Source organism: Sceloporus occidentalis, unplaced genomic scaffold, assembly GCF_023333645.1.
Source record: "Sceloporus occidentalis isolate IW3139 unplaced genomic scaffold, rSceOcc1.0.p SCAF_125, whole genome shotgun sequence".
Taxonomy (NCBI): domain Eukaryota; kingdom Metazoa; phylum Chordata; class Lepidosauria; order Squamata; family Phrynosomatidae; genus Sceloporus; species Sceloporus occidentalis.
Genome location: NW_028317105.1, coordinates 1,283,499 through 1,297,563, shown reverse-complemented (window position 1 = coordinate 1,297,563; position 14,065 = coordinate 1,283,499).

Genomic DNA, 14,065 nt, shown 5'->3' with positions numbered 1-14,065 from the left:
AAATTATTATACAGGAATATGATTATTTAACATGCATACATATATAGTTAATAATTTATGCATTTAGGAAAGTTGGGAAAAACATCTAGGCAGGACAGCACCTTTAATTCAATCAGAAAATGTTTTTTTTAAGTAAGTAGTGATGCTTGGGGAATGTGCTTTTTAGTCTATTCAGAGCTGTCGCAATGGAAGGGATATAGCAAGTCAAGTCTATCAACCTTATCTTAACGATATTCCATTATTTACCACATCATTTGTCATTTTAATGATATCACATTTTTTTTTTTCTCTTATTTTTATGGCAGACTGCCACACATAATCCAGGGACACCCTGCACACACCAATATCGTAAAGAATATTCAGATAATTATGCATGCACATCAGAATTCCAACTGTCAATGGCAATTCCGGGTCAAAAGCTGTGAACTTATCCAGAAGTGAAGAATTTATTGTCTCGTAAAACCAAATGAAAAATAACAAAAAAAAAGCTTATTTAATTCTAGGTAAAATATATTTTTAAATTAAAACTCAATTTAGCCCGAAGACGGCTAAATATTGTTATTCTAAATTCCTCTATATTTTTTCCCTTTTGTTATTTCTTTTTTTAGTATTGATCAAGGCATCATCAGTTTTGCATGTTAAAGTCTTGATTAAAAAATAGAGTTATAGAATAAGGTTATATTTCATAGCCCTTAGATGATACTAACGTTGGATCTTCTTTGAGGCAGAATGTTAGTTGTTTTTGAGCAGCACTGGAACACGTCACAGAGCTCTGAATATAGCAAAAAGGATAAAAAAAAATGTAAAATGTGACATCCCAAACACGGGGCCTTGACAGGCATCAAACTTCCCATCCTGTCTGTCTGACTTTGCCTTGAATGTTTTCCATTTCATACCTAGAAGATTTTATTGACAGAAAAAAGGGAATATATGACAGCTGAGGATACAGAATCTGATATCACTGCAAAACTCCAGAAATGAACCCATCTACTAGCTCGTCCTGTTGTTCTATATAATCACCGTCCACGTTACTCAGTGATAGAAAGTGGCTGAAATGTCATGCGAGAAGGATCTCACATTTACATACTATTGTACATTTTTTTTAAACCTAATGATTATGGTGGCACACTAGGTACACAGTGTATAAAATGTATACAGAATAACATGTACATATTCATTTACACACACATTCATACACACATACCTATATACACACACGTAAAAAATGCATGAAGCACACCCATGAAGAAAAGCACACCCTGAAACAGCATACAAATAAAATGTATCCAGCAAAGCAAGGAATCAATGCACACCCAGTAAATACTATGTAAAAGCATGTAAATAAAACATTTGAATTATGGTGCGCTGAAGGTCCAACCAACATAGGCCACTTGGGTAATATAGTAACAGAAAACACCTCTTTCTCTACAGCAATGTCAGGAGAGATTTCCAGAGAATGAAAGTCCGTTGTTGTTATACTTACAAGCCAGAAGTTATACATAAACAATAATGTCTATGTTAAATCAACTGGACCGGCGTAATGATTTAAATACATATATAGCCCAAAACAAAGGATTTAATCACTCAACAAAACTCATTGTAAAAATAATTTATTAGAAATGAATCTTCTGGGAGGGACACTCTACTACAAGATAACTGTAGGGTATGCAGGGTTTGGAGCGTAGCGCAGTGAGACACCAGATATGTGATAGAGTCAAAACAGGCAATATCAGGAATATCAGCAAGTTTATTCCACAGAATTGAAAAAGGCATAAACTGTACCGTGTAGCAATCCTGAGGTCAAGGGTAGGTGAAGTGTAGCAAAGTCCATTAAGCAAGCCGAGATCAAGGGTAGGAGAGGTATATCAAAGTCCAAAAACAAGCCGAGGTCAAAAGTCCAGTAAATCCAGTAAAGAGGTAACAGCATACAGGTTTCACCACAGGTATCAGCAAAACGGGTAGGTAGAGACTTGAACAATCAAGTAATGAGGCCTAGAAGCTGTGGGTTTAAATAGCCCTCTAGAAATCAGCTCCTCCCCACCAATAACAGAGACCCCTCCACTCCTCAGTATGTACAATGGAGTAGTGACTGTCCATCACTACTCGTCCCGCCCCTGACCAGGAGTAATTCATTATTGGAGACGCCGGCCACGCCTCTCCGCCATCACTCCACGTGTGGCGTTTCTCCCGTGCGGCATTCGCCGCACTGGAGTCCGGGGATGCGGCCTACCGTAGGCCGCAGTAGGCCGCGACCGCGTGGCTCGCGGTCGCGTACAACGGGTGCGCGGACGAAGTCCCGGGCGTCCCTCGACTCCACCATCGGGTGGAGACCTGTGCTGCCGACGGGGGAGTGAGGTAGGACCCTGACAATAACAATAAAGTCTCCATGAATTTGATTTTAATTTTTTTTTGCTCAGTTTAATGAAAAAAATAAATAAATTTAAAAAAAATATATATATAAAAAAAAATATATACCTGGAGTTTCATGTGAGGGTTAAATGTATTTGGGGGTTTCAGTACGAAATGACTCTATCATCAATAACTGGTATCTGATAATCACTACAACCGTTAAACATGTACAGGGATTAGAATCTGTAGAACTGTGTTCATGTAAACCTTTGATTTAGGTGAGTCTGTGTAAAGCTATTTGGAATAATTGGATAAAAAAGTATATTTATCAAGAAATGTTTTTTTTGGGGGGGGTTTGTACATTTAAATTTATTCTTGGGTTAAAAACCAAAAAGTAAAGTATGCAGCAAAGACAAAGTCCTTGTATGTCTTAAATATGTCATCACGTCCTCTGTTTCAGCATTACGACAAATGGAGGTTTTTTTTTTTGCGCTTTCTATTTGTTTTATTGATCTGAGATCCCAGTATGTAGTAAATCATTCTGTGTCTATATAAAAAATGTCTCAACCCCCTCCCTGCGAAGATCCTGTCATTCTGGAGTACATGGGTCACATTAGGGCAAGATCAATGGTGTATGGGATTTTTCCATTTTTATTAGTTATGTGCCGTTAACTGGTGTTTACACGATTTAAGGTGAAATGTATTCAATTACATTACATTTATCAGATTCCGGAGCACTGTTACAATAGGTGGCATTGAAAACATTTAACAAAGACAATTTTAAATTGACACATAAAACCCAAATTAAAATATACTAATACAGAAGGAGAAAGGAGTTCTGCTCTTGTGAGTTTACAATCTATTTTATGTATTCAATGTCTGCTAAGGGAAAATTAGTGAAGTAATGACTATAAAGTCCACCACATAATACGTAATAATGGTAAATTCTAAAAAATGCAAAAGCAAATAAAGTTATAGTTTAGGAGTAAGTGGCCAGTCACCATTTTTGGGCAGCGACCCTCTATCCCATGTAGCTCCCCGACTGTCTTGCTTTTATGGGCAGTGGAGATCATGGACCAGTTGGGGGAGTTGGGGGGTTTTACGTCATAGAAGGGGAAGTGGACGGGGAATTGTTGGTGCCTCAATGCATCACTCCCGTGGTGACACACACACCAGGGATGGTCATGAGGAGGCTGCTGGCCTTAAAGTCCTAGGGCCATGCTATATATAATTGATCTAAATCTGCAAACACTAACACAATTCTAAAGATGGGCTGTATGCAATACTTTTTTCCCCCTTTTTTGTGTTTCTTGCCTGAATAGCTTTTGGATTCCTTTGGTTTCCAGCAATTTGAAACATACACCTGTTCAAGTACAGCTGACAAACAAATCAGGGTTAAGTTCACGATATGTTGGAGAGTTATTGAGCTAATAAGCTACTTCGGGCAACGATAGTACTACAGCACACAATGAAATAAACCGATAGATTTCACCATTGCCTGGAGCACCTGAAATGTGATTAAACTACAGCTGTTTAAAAAGCATTATTGTGTTTGATATACTTTGATTCTGTTTCTATAAACAGATTTGCCTGTGGCTTCGTTAGCATAATGCTTGGTTTATTTTAATACGTAATTTCTTCCTGCATTTTTATTTCATTCTGACATGGAAATTTTCATTAGCATGAAACTTAGTTCAGACACTTCGGGGGGAATGCTTCGTGTTCTACGGCTACCTAAATGCATGTATGGAAGAAAAAGTGGGCTATGAGGCTAATGGGAATTTCTCCCATAACATAAAATCCCACAGTTATGAATTGTAGTTATATTAATTAGACTAAATATTTGAATGCTTTTTAGTGCTTTAAGTAGTATATAAATTTCATGGTAGACCATTTGGTTGACTGCAACCCCTAATTAGCATTTGTCCTCTCATGTATGTGCTTGTGTCTATTAGATCCGTTACAGTCAATGGAGGATGGAATACATATTCCAAACAAGGGAACGGCATTTACTTATCGAGGGAGATAAAATATAAAAGACACACAATCAGTTCAGATGGTAATAATAAAAAAACTTGTTGCCATACTGTATGTGGTCCACAGACACAGTAGTGTTCAAGGCCATGTGACATGATATTACATGTGATGTTACATTATGGTCCAATGATACCTTCAAAATGATAAAGGAGAAAGACCATGGCATAATAGAATTTTATAAAAATGGATTAAAATTGCACTTTTATGATAAAATATGTACAAAATTTAAACACAACATCCCTGGGAACTTTCTATCCCAAATCTGTCTTCAATTCAGGAAGTCAGAAGGATGCAAAACTTAATGCCGGTGAATTATGCTATCAAGACTGTAGGATGCCTCGGATAAGAGGCGTCAACCAATGTGATGGCAAAATAATGAGAAGAAAATGGACCACACATAGGTGTTCTTGATGCACTTGGAACTGCACTAACAGTCGTCATTATAGAATCTACTGCCATTGGGAGTTGATGGGATTAATTTATTCCAACACATTGCTCTTATGAACTTCTTGAGCTTTGGAGGCCCAAGGGCTATGTTGATCATTGATGGAGCCAGCTCAGGTAAAGAAAACATCTCTCAAAGAAGGACCTCATCCCCAACTTCCTTAAGGACTAATAAGGTGGTTTAAACTTTTTATTTTAGATTTTAGTTAAAGAAAATAAGAAGTTAGAAATAAATGACACATATGGATAACGTAACTCAGTTAAGAGACCACAGGCATTATCCATTAATTTACCGAGGATGCCTTAATTCAAGCTTGCACATAACACATGTAGCGTTAATGAAAAAAATATGGTAATTTCCCCATCATTACAATTAAAATGTATTCAAATTATTTAACGTGCACAACAATAATAGCCTTAATTTTTGTGTGAAATACTTTTTATTAGTTTTTCACAAGATTAGTTATATCAGCACAAACTGTTGTTATTTCACATTAGAGATACCCGGATGTACGCAACCTTCCAGATTTGACACATTATGGAGGCTAAGGATATGCAAAGAACATCAATATATAGTGGCTACACTGTGCTGGTAGAAAATATACCATAGATATCCTGGAGCTCTACAAACCAGACATCAGCAAGGGATCCAATCAAATGGAGGGTCAGAAGAAGGCAGCAATCACGTATATGCTTTGGCCATGTTGTGGAAGTTGGGTGCTTCGCCATCGTGTATTGTCACCGACCAGTAATGGAAGAGGAGAGCATAATTATAATAGTTCACATAACGTAACATAAACATGGAGCAATAACAAAAGTGTGTTGAGTGAAAAGGCAACGGGTAACATGTTGAGGAGGTCAGTGTATCTCGTCTTTCTAGTTTGAGTATAGCCTGCATTTTTAAGGCTTTTAAGGCAATGTAGTCACTTGAAAAATCAGTATTAATGCAAAAACATATTTCAACATTAAAAATGACACATACATTGTTCATTCTGAGCGCAGGATTGTCCCAAATAGACTGTTATATTGCATGCTACATTTTATGACTGTGAGGCAGAGAATTATATCGAATTCTGTCCAATTATTGATTCAGAGTTTCGACATTCTTGTTCAATGCATGTAGATACCATCTGCATCCATTTTAATAATAGCCTATAGGCATAAAGCTGTTGTTGACTCCAAAAGGTGTTACAATTTAATTTTCCATGGCTTCTTTTAATACAACTCTAAATATTACATAAATATAGGCCTGTGCAGCTGTACCTGATAGGCTTTATTATTAGAAAGTGCATTTTAATGCATTTTGATATTTTGTGACAAACAGACAATGTATTCCTTGGGACTAAGAAAAGTAGAACAAAACTAATTTTGTCTCGGTTAGAAATTGTAGTCATGAATGGGTCAAAACCCATTAGCATACCTGAGAATGCTACAGGTTTGATCAGGAGTCACTGGGCGAAGTCCTGCTTCCTTAGCTCTCCAGGGCAAGGGACCGGATTTTAACTATGTCCCCCTCTCAGCTAATTTAACGCTATCTGGCGTTATCCAAATCCCTCCCCAAGAAGCGGGAAACAACTACGTGGCTTTCCACTGGAAGTTCCTAGTTCATTAGGAAATATATATTGAAATCTGTCATTCCTTTTCCACTCACCTCTAATAAATCTTTTTTTTTATATATTGCTTACCAACTTTGACATTGCAAGGAAAACTATAGCCAAGGTATTTAAATTATTAAACAACTTAATGGAATACTAAACAATAAACATAGATCTGGCCAATGGTTATAGATGTGACTTCATGTTTGGACCAACTAGGGTTGCAAACAAAGAAATTAATAATCATGCCACTGCTTCTCTGTCCTCCCAAATGTCCACCAAACCACGTTTTCTGCAATTTCTGGCTGTGTGGCATTTCTGTGTATGCTCCATAATATATTTGACTTGAAAATACAATGATGTCCCACAAATTGACTCTTTGTGAGCTGTTTCTATATGGCTTCTCCACATGATCTTCTTGGGTCATACCACAAGATATTTATTAACAATCCCAGTTCACTTGTCCCCAACTTATTTTCCACCCACTTATCAAATATAACTTCATGTCAATTGATGTTACTACAGAGCAGCACCAACATTAATTATAGCCTCCCCATTCTAATTTGTTTTACGTTTGTTTAATTTCTTAGTTTTCCTTCAACAAACAGTATTATTTTCTATCTCCTAGCTATCTAGCCATGTGTTATCCTTATGGACACACTCTGTCCGGGCTCACTATGAATAATGTGCATAGTTCTTTGTAAAATACATTGGTAGCCCACAGAGAAGATCTGTACTATATAAAGACTCAGACAATTTAATTTCACAATTTTCTAGTCATGGGAAGGAGGAGAACGACTGGTTATGATAGCTTTACATAGGACAGTATGGCATATATTATTTGCTTTTCTTTCTCTAATTCGGAAATAAGCCAAAATTCCAATGGTCTCATCGGCATGGAGTTCATCGGCAATAAGTAAAATTTCAATCAAATCTATAGTTTTTTTTTCATAGCAAAATATTGGCATTATTGCTGTCATTTAACATATCTGATGTTCATATTGTTTTTTAAAAAAAAGTACTTTCCTAAATCATTTTCTCTTAAATATTCATTTAATTAAGCTCAAGGAGGGAAAAGACTGATTTATAAAACAATTTTCGCTAATGAAATTATTTCAGAAGCATGATTTCTAAAGCTTCCATGCTGATTCCTTTTTCAAATATGCTAATATAATTGACCTCTCTATCGGTGATGTAGAATTTCAGAATGATTTCTTAACGAGACTTGTTGACTTGAAAGACAAATCTTATCGCTGAACGTCTTTTTGTCTGTTCTGGCAAGTAAGATTGAACCAATATCCAAATAAGTTAATGAAAGACTATGTCAAATATTATTTGCTTTTATAAGCATAGAATATATGCAAATATCTTGGGAGTGTAACCTTACCATTTATTTAAAAACCCCATTGGTTTATTTGTTTAATAATATCCAATTAAGTGTGTTATATTTTGGACTACCAATTAATGTTTCCTTCCCAAGGAAGTCAATCAAACCATCACAGCTACTTAGTTCTCATTAATTCAATTTACATTATATTCATATGTCAACAAATATAGCATGTTCTGCATAAATTAAACTGAAACTTAGCCGTCATCTTACTAATTATGTCATAAAAAGGAAATACATGTTTTCAGTATAAATTTCTAAAATGTATGCATTTATTTATTAATTTATTTAAAGGGATCAATATCCTTTGAAATTCTTCATCCTGTTTAAGCTTATGAGGGTAGCCTCATAATCCTGCATGTGCAGAACAGGATTGTGGATGCGTGTTTGGCTCCTGCGGTTAAATTGGCCATGTTATGACCAACTCTTTGGTCTAAGAATAAATATTCTCTTGAAATGATCATAAATTATTCAGTTTGGGAACCATCTCCTAACAATCAATAGGAAAAATGGATGTTGAAGTTGATACATTTTCTAGGTGATCATTGTTGACCTTATTTGCATGCACCAACCCAGAATCCCTTGTGGTTGTGGCAGCACCATGAGATTTCTGAGGGAAAAAACAAGCCTTCTGGTGTCTGTAGACGAGTGTTTAATAATACTTCTACCACCCTGTTACAGGGTCACCGTACCCAAGGCTGGGTACCCCTGTTTGAGGGCTGAGGAATCACCAGTCAGTCCCTCATACGGATAGCACTCAGCTATCCACAGATCATCCAGACCACCATTCGCAGTAAACCAAGAAGAACTCTCTTTATTACAAACACACAGAATTTATATACAATCTCAAGGCAATGTGTACCGAACCCAACCCCCAATCCCATCAGCCACATCCCATCACAAATCCCATCAGTATACAGGGGATGTATCAGGTGAGGGGATTACAGAATACAATGGGTTCCCCCACCTGTGTTATCCCCCCTGTAGTGCGGGTGCCGTCTGGGCAGACAGGGCTGTGTTGGCTGATTAAGAGCCCCAGCCAGATTATAGGATCGTCTCTTTGAAGGCTGGAGCTGAAGCCACATCAGTCTCTGGGCCGGTTACACAATAATACACAATATAATATATTACCGGGTCACGGTATACGGAACCGGACACAAAAGTGCTCCGTGACCCGGCTAAACTTCATATGACACATGAGCCAGCTAGCCTGGCCCTGTCACACACCCCCTTAATTTTAAGTGAAAGGGTTTTCCATCACCTTTACCCACCATAACTTTTGGGATCGGTATTTCCCATGCTACCCCAAGCCTCAAGTGTTAAGCCAGTATTACAACCTCATGCAGATGAATCTCATTAAGGGTGAAACATCTGTCCATGAGCAGCGATCTGAATGCTGCAACTCTTACCTGAGTTTTGTCTAAAGGCTGTCCTGTACAGAGGGCAATTACTTCCAAGGGATCCATGTATAAAGTGGACATAGAGGCAAAAGGTGATAATCGTTCACCGTCAAGGTAAAGTTCTTATGTTTTTGTTGTGCTGGAATCCTGTAGAACTGGATGCATTTAAAATAGATTGGACAGTCTTCTTCACAGGCTAAACTTCAAAGCTTCCTTTGTTTTTTTTATAGTATTTTGCATCGACATAATGCACAGGTTCCCCTTGGTTACTTACAATAACTAAGTTGGTTGGAGAAATCAAGTTCAAAGGGAGCTTCGCCGGAAAGAGGATGTGAATCGCTCTTTTATATTATACATTTTGTATAAAATTTGTATGATTTGTTTAGGTTTCTTCCATAAGAAAATTTAGATCGCTACATTTACAGAAGGACTTCCCAAACCGTAAATATCTAAAAAAATGATTTATGAATTTTACTATAACTATAAATTTTTTGCTATTTTCCTTACCAAATGCAGAGTTAAAAGCACCCTGCATTCCTTTTAAAGGTTTTGTTTTTGTCACTTTTTCTACATGTATATACAATATTACTGTAGTTGACATTCTGTTATCGTGATGACACAATTCATTTCTCCTTTTAATTTATTTTGTATGTACATTTTATGTCACTTCCATAGGAACGGATTCATTATATCTCCCTGTGAAACATAAAATGTCTATATATCTGGGTGACATAAAATAGATTCAGGAATAGGTATTTTATGTAGTACTGTGTGTTTTTAACTTCATTCCTTCTGTGAGCGTAGAAAAGTAGGTTTAAAATATGCATTAAGTCTCATACTGCCAACTTCCCAATGCACAACTTCAGAGTCACTTGTATATCAAATAATGTAAGAACTATGAACATAACAAATTGGATATATCATGACACCTGCACATTAATCATTATAAGGATCACCAGAGAAGAAACAAGAATGAAGGAGCTGAGAACGCAAAGAAGAGGGAGACAAAACAGAGAACAAGAAGAAAAAGGACAAGATAGGGAGACATTGGGTGTGAGAGCATGAGGGAGAATGAGCGATAAAAATTACATTTAAAGGAAAATTCTGATCTTCCTGTTTTTTTTGGGGGGGCTCCCTCCCCTCCCTCCCCTTCCTCCCTCCCCTCCCTCCCCTCCCTCCCCTTCCTCCCTCCCCTCCCCATTTTTGGGCACTTGTACGAATGAATGAAATTGACAAATTTCATTAAAATTAAAATCCGTATGAATCTGAATGCACAGGTCAGGTTTACATTATATACAGCAAAATAGTGCAATTTATTTTTGTATAGTTTAATTTTTTTTTTAATTTTTTTTTTTGCAGTTATGTTTTACTTACTTTCATCTTGAAAGTGAGTATTTTTTTTTCCAAATTGAAATCTTAGCAATTTAATGTCACTAGTCTACAAACACACAATAAAAAAGATGGCTTGGGGAGTTAGAAGGATGGATAAATAGATATACTATAATAGATATACTATAATAGTAGATATATTAATAATAATTTGTAAGTGCTGGTGGCAGAGCAAACCAACTCTCTTTCTAACTAAATGTATTTAGTCCATTTTTTACATTTCAATCAGATCTATTTGTCTTTTAGCTGATCTATTTGTCTTTTAGCTGGGTCGTGTGAAGGTATGTATCTTGTGTCCACTCAATGTTGTCTAATTTTTTAGTAGACTAAAATTCCTGCGTAAACAGAATGTAAAGAGAAAATAATCTCTTACTTTTCAGTTTTGTTTTATTTTTATTTATTTTTTTACAAAAATTAGCATTTACTTTTGGGGCTTCACATGTGGTTATCAAGACAAGACCCCATCTCCAGTATTATTTCAGCTACATTTTATCAGTGCTCATCCGATACAGCCTTATAATAACCTGTCATCATAAGCTGCTTTATATAAACAGCCTTTTGTAGCCATGGGATATTGTGCTGCTTTTATGAGGGCGTGATAACAATATGTCAAACTGTGTCACAAAGAAGAATATTTTTTTTCTAGAAAACAAAAGTTTCTTTAATAGCTTGATTTCACCCATCATTCAACTATTCTTCATATTTATACTTTTTTTATGACAAATTGGATGTGGCATAACTGGGGCACCCGTTTGTTCTATATTTCAAAACAACACAATTTACATTTTATAGAATTGATGGCTAGAAATTTTACAGACACACCAGGAAAGAAAAGGTTTAATGGTATCGAGTCTGCACATAGGCTATGCTTCCACGTAGATAGGCTTATGACAAGATGTATTGTGATGATAACTGAGAAAACCAAATGATGGTAATGAATAGTCAAAACTAGACTATAACTATCCCATATGTTGGTCTTAAAAAATAGGCAAAGAAGAAAGGCCAATGTTTCTACATACAATTTGACACTAGATAAGACATTTGGCCCCATCTAGTCTGCCATTTCTTTCCTGATGTAAAGACTCAAACACTAATCAGTTCTTGGACTTGTCTTAGATTCAGGACAGCCATATTCCAATCCCATGTATGTTTAAATGACCTTACTGTATTGGTCTCTATTAGGCTGTTATAAATCAAATAAAAAATAAATAAAATTAAATTAAAAAATTAAATAAAATAAAACATAAAATTAAAATAAAATAATAATAATAAATAAAACTTAAAATAAAAAAATAAATAACTAAAATAATGTATAAAAAAAAATAATATATAATAATAATTAAAAAAACAGAAGCTTAATGCTGATCGATACCTCTGATCACAGCTCTAGACAGATTATTGTGTTTCAACTACTAGGCTGTGATTGAAAACTGGTCATATCACAATATATATATCAATGGAACATTTCTTCATATAGGACTACTGCATTAGTTACTGGGGTTTTAAGCCCTTTTTTCTATATTGCACCAAAATGACTACCCCTCCCCCATTACAGCCCCATATGCGCTTGTGGAATTTTGAGTTGCATCTCATTTGCAAGTACAAGTAATCAAATGCAAATTACACAACCAATAGGATGATATGCATATCAATAGATGTTACAAGTGTAGTGCTTTTATATGCTTTGCTTTTCCAACCCCATCATCTTCTACCCAACAATGCCAAAAATGACATATTTATTTAATTATTTACATATTTATTCTCCCCCCTACTATTGGGTCCCTGCATTTATTCATATTTTTTCGTCAGTTTTCTTACCCTTTAGGTGTCACGATAACTCCCTATGGTACAGGGCGATGGAATTTGTCACCCTTTTTTAATAGATAAAAAAAATAATAAAGGTTTGGATATGTAATTACTAGTTTTAGGAGCCTCCATCCTTGTTTTATAGCAGAGAATGTGGGATTGATGATTGTCGGTGCCTCTATAGACTGTTAATAGGAATCAAGTTCTGAAATTGGTTGGTGCTATAATGGAATTTTAAAATATATTACATGTAGAGAGCATTGATATTCAATAAGAAGGAGATTTAAAGACCTGGTACAGCCTCAGAGATGTTTATTGACCTTATGCATTGGCTGATGATTCAATATTGTAATATATAACACAGATTTACTAACAATATTTTCATTTTATCAAGGGGGGGTTGTTTTTTGAGCCAAAGGCAGACTGATATCACAATATCTCAGTGCTGCATCTTATTACTTCAAATAGTTCTCATCAAGAAAAGTTGAATTTGATTGAAACTCAAACTTGACGATTCCCTCTGATTAATATTAACTGGTTTGGGAAACTTAAGCTTTTTTGCAATCAGCGTATTGGAGTTAGCTGCATTGCAAGTGAATCTTAAAATCGCAACTACTGAACATAACTTTTGAAAGGAATTTTTCTTAAAGGGGTAGAATGACTACAATAATGATGTGCCAAATCAAAGAAATATCTTGTCAAATTATTAAACTTCTATGCAAAAAGCCCATTCCAGCTTCAAAAAGGTACATTAATGTAGCAATATTTTAGTAAAGGGGTAACATTTTTGGTGCCGCATTTCACTACTGGGCATGCTTTACAGCCATATTACGATCTATTGTTATATAGCGCCATCATATTCCGCAGGGCTGTACAATATCAATAGAGAATTGCTTCCTTTGTCTGATAACAATCATTAAGGCACCAACGTGCTTAGGAACTATCCGGGTTTTGATGCTTCCCCGGGTCTCCGGGTCACTTCTCCCTACCCCCCAGGCAATGGAAGGGGCCATATACCACACCTAATTCCCACCCACTTTCCCACCTACTGAAGGCTGTCTGGGGTAGCCATGCCCCTATTGGCTCCTAGCCCTACCCCATGGAGGACTAGCTCCGCCTACATAACCAGCCACCCACCTCTTAAAGCCATCCCTCAGTAGACAGAGAGGGTAACCTACCCTGAGAAGTTCCCAGGTATGGGTACATACTAAGGCACAATGTGGGTCAAAAAGTAGCCCAAAGTATTTAAAGCATGAAAGCCCAAAGGTTATGAATTAAAAAAAAATCTTAATTTAATTTTAGGAAATTAGTCTTTGAACATCACACAAACTATAGAAAAAAATCTTACTATTTGAAAATTGTGACAGATCGTCTGTGTTAGAATGTCAGTGCAAATGCATGTAAAAGGGTTCTGCTTCTCTTCAGATCTCCCATAAACATTTTCATTTATAAGAAGGAAATACTTCAATGTTCTCTACTTTTCTTTCATGGCCGTAATATTTTATGCACACAGCAGTGGGGATTTTGGTGTTGGCCTTTTTTTTTTTTTTTTTTGTCCCTTCAGACAGAAGGATGTGTTTGAAGTTCATTGGGTTGTATGAAAAATGTAAATGTTTCTTTTCTTTTTCCAAGAGAGAATTTTTTAAAGCCTCCGCAGC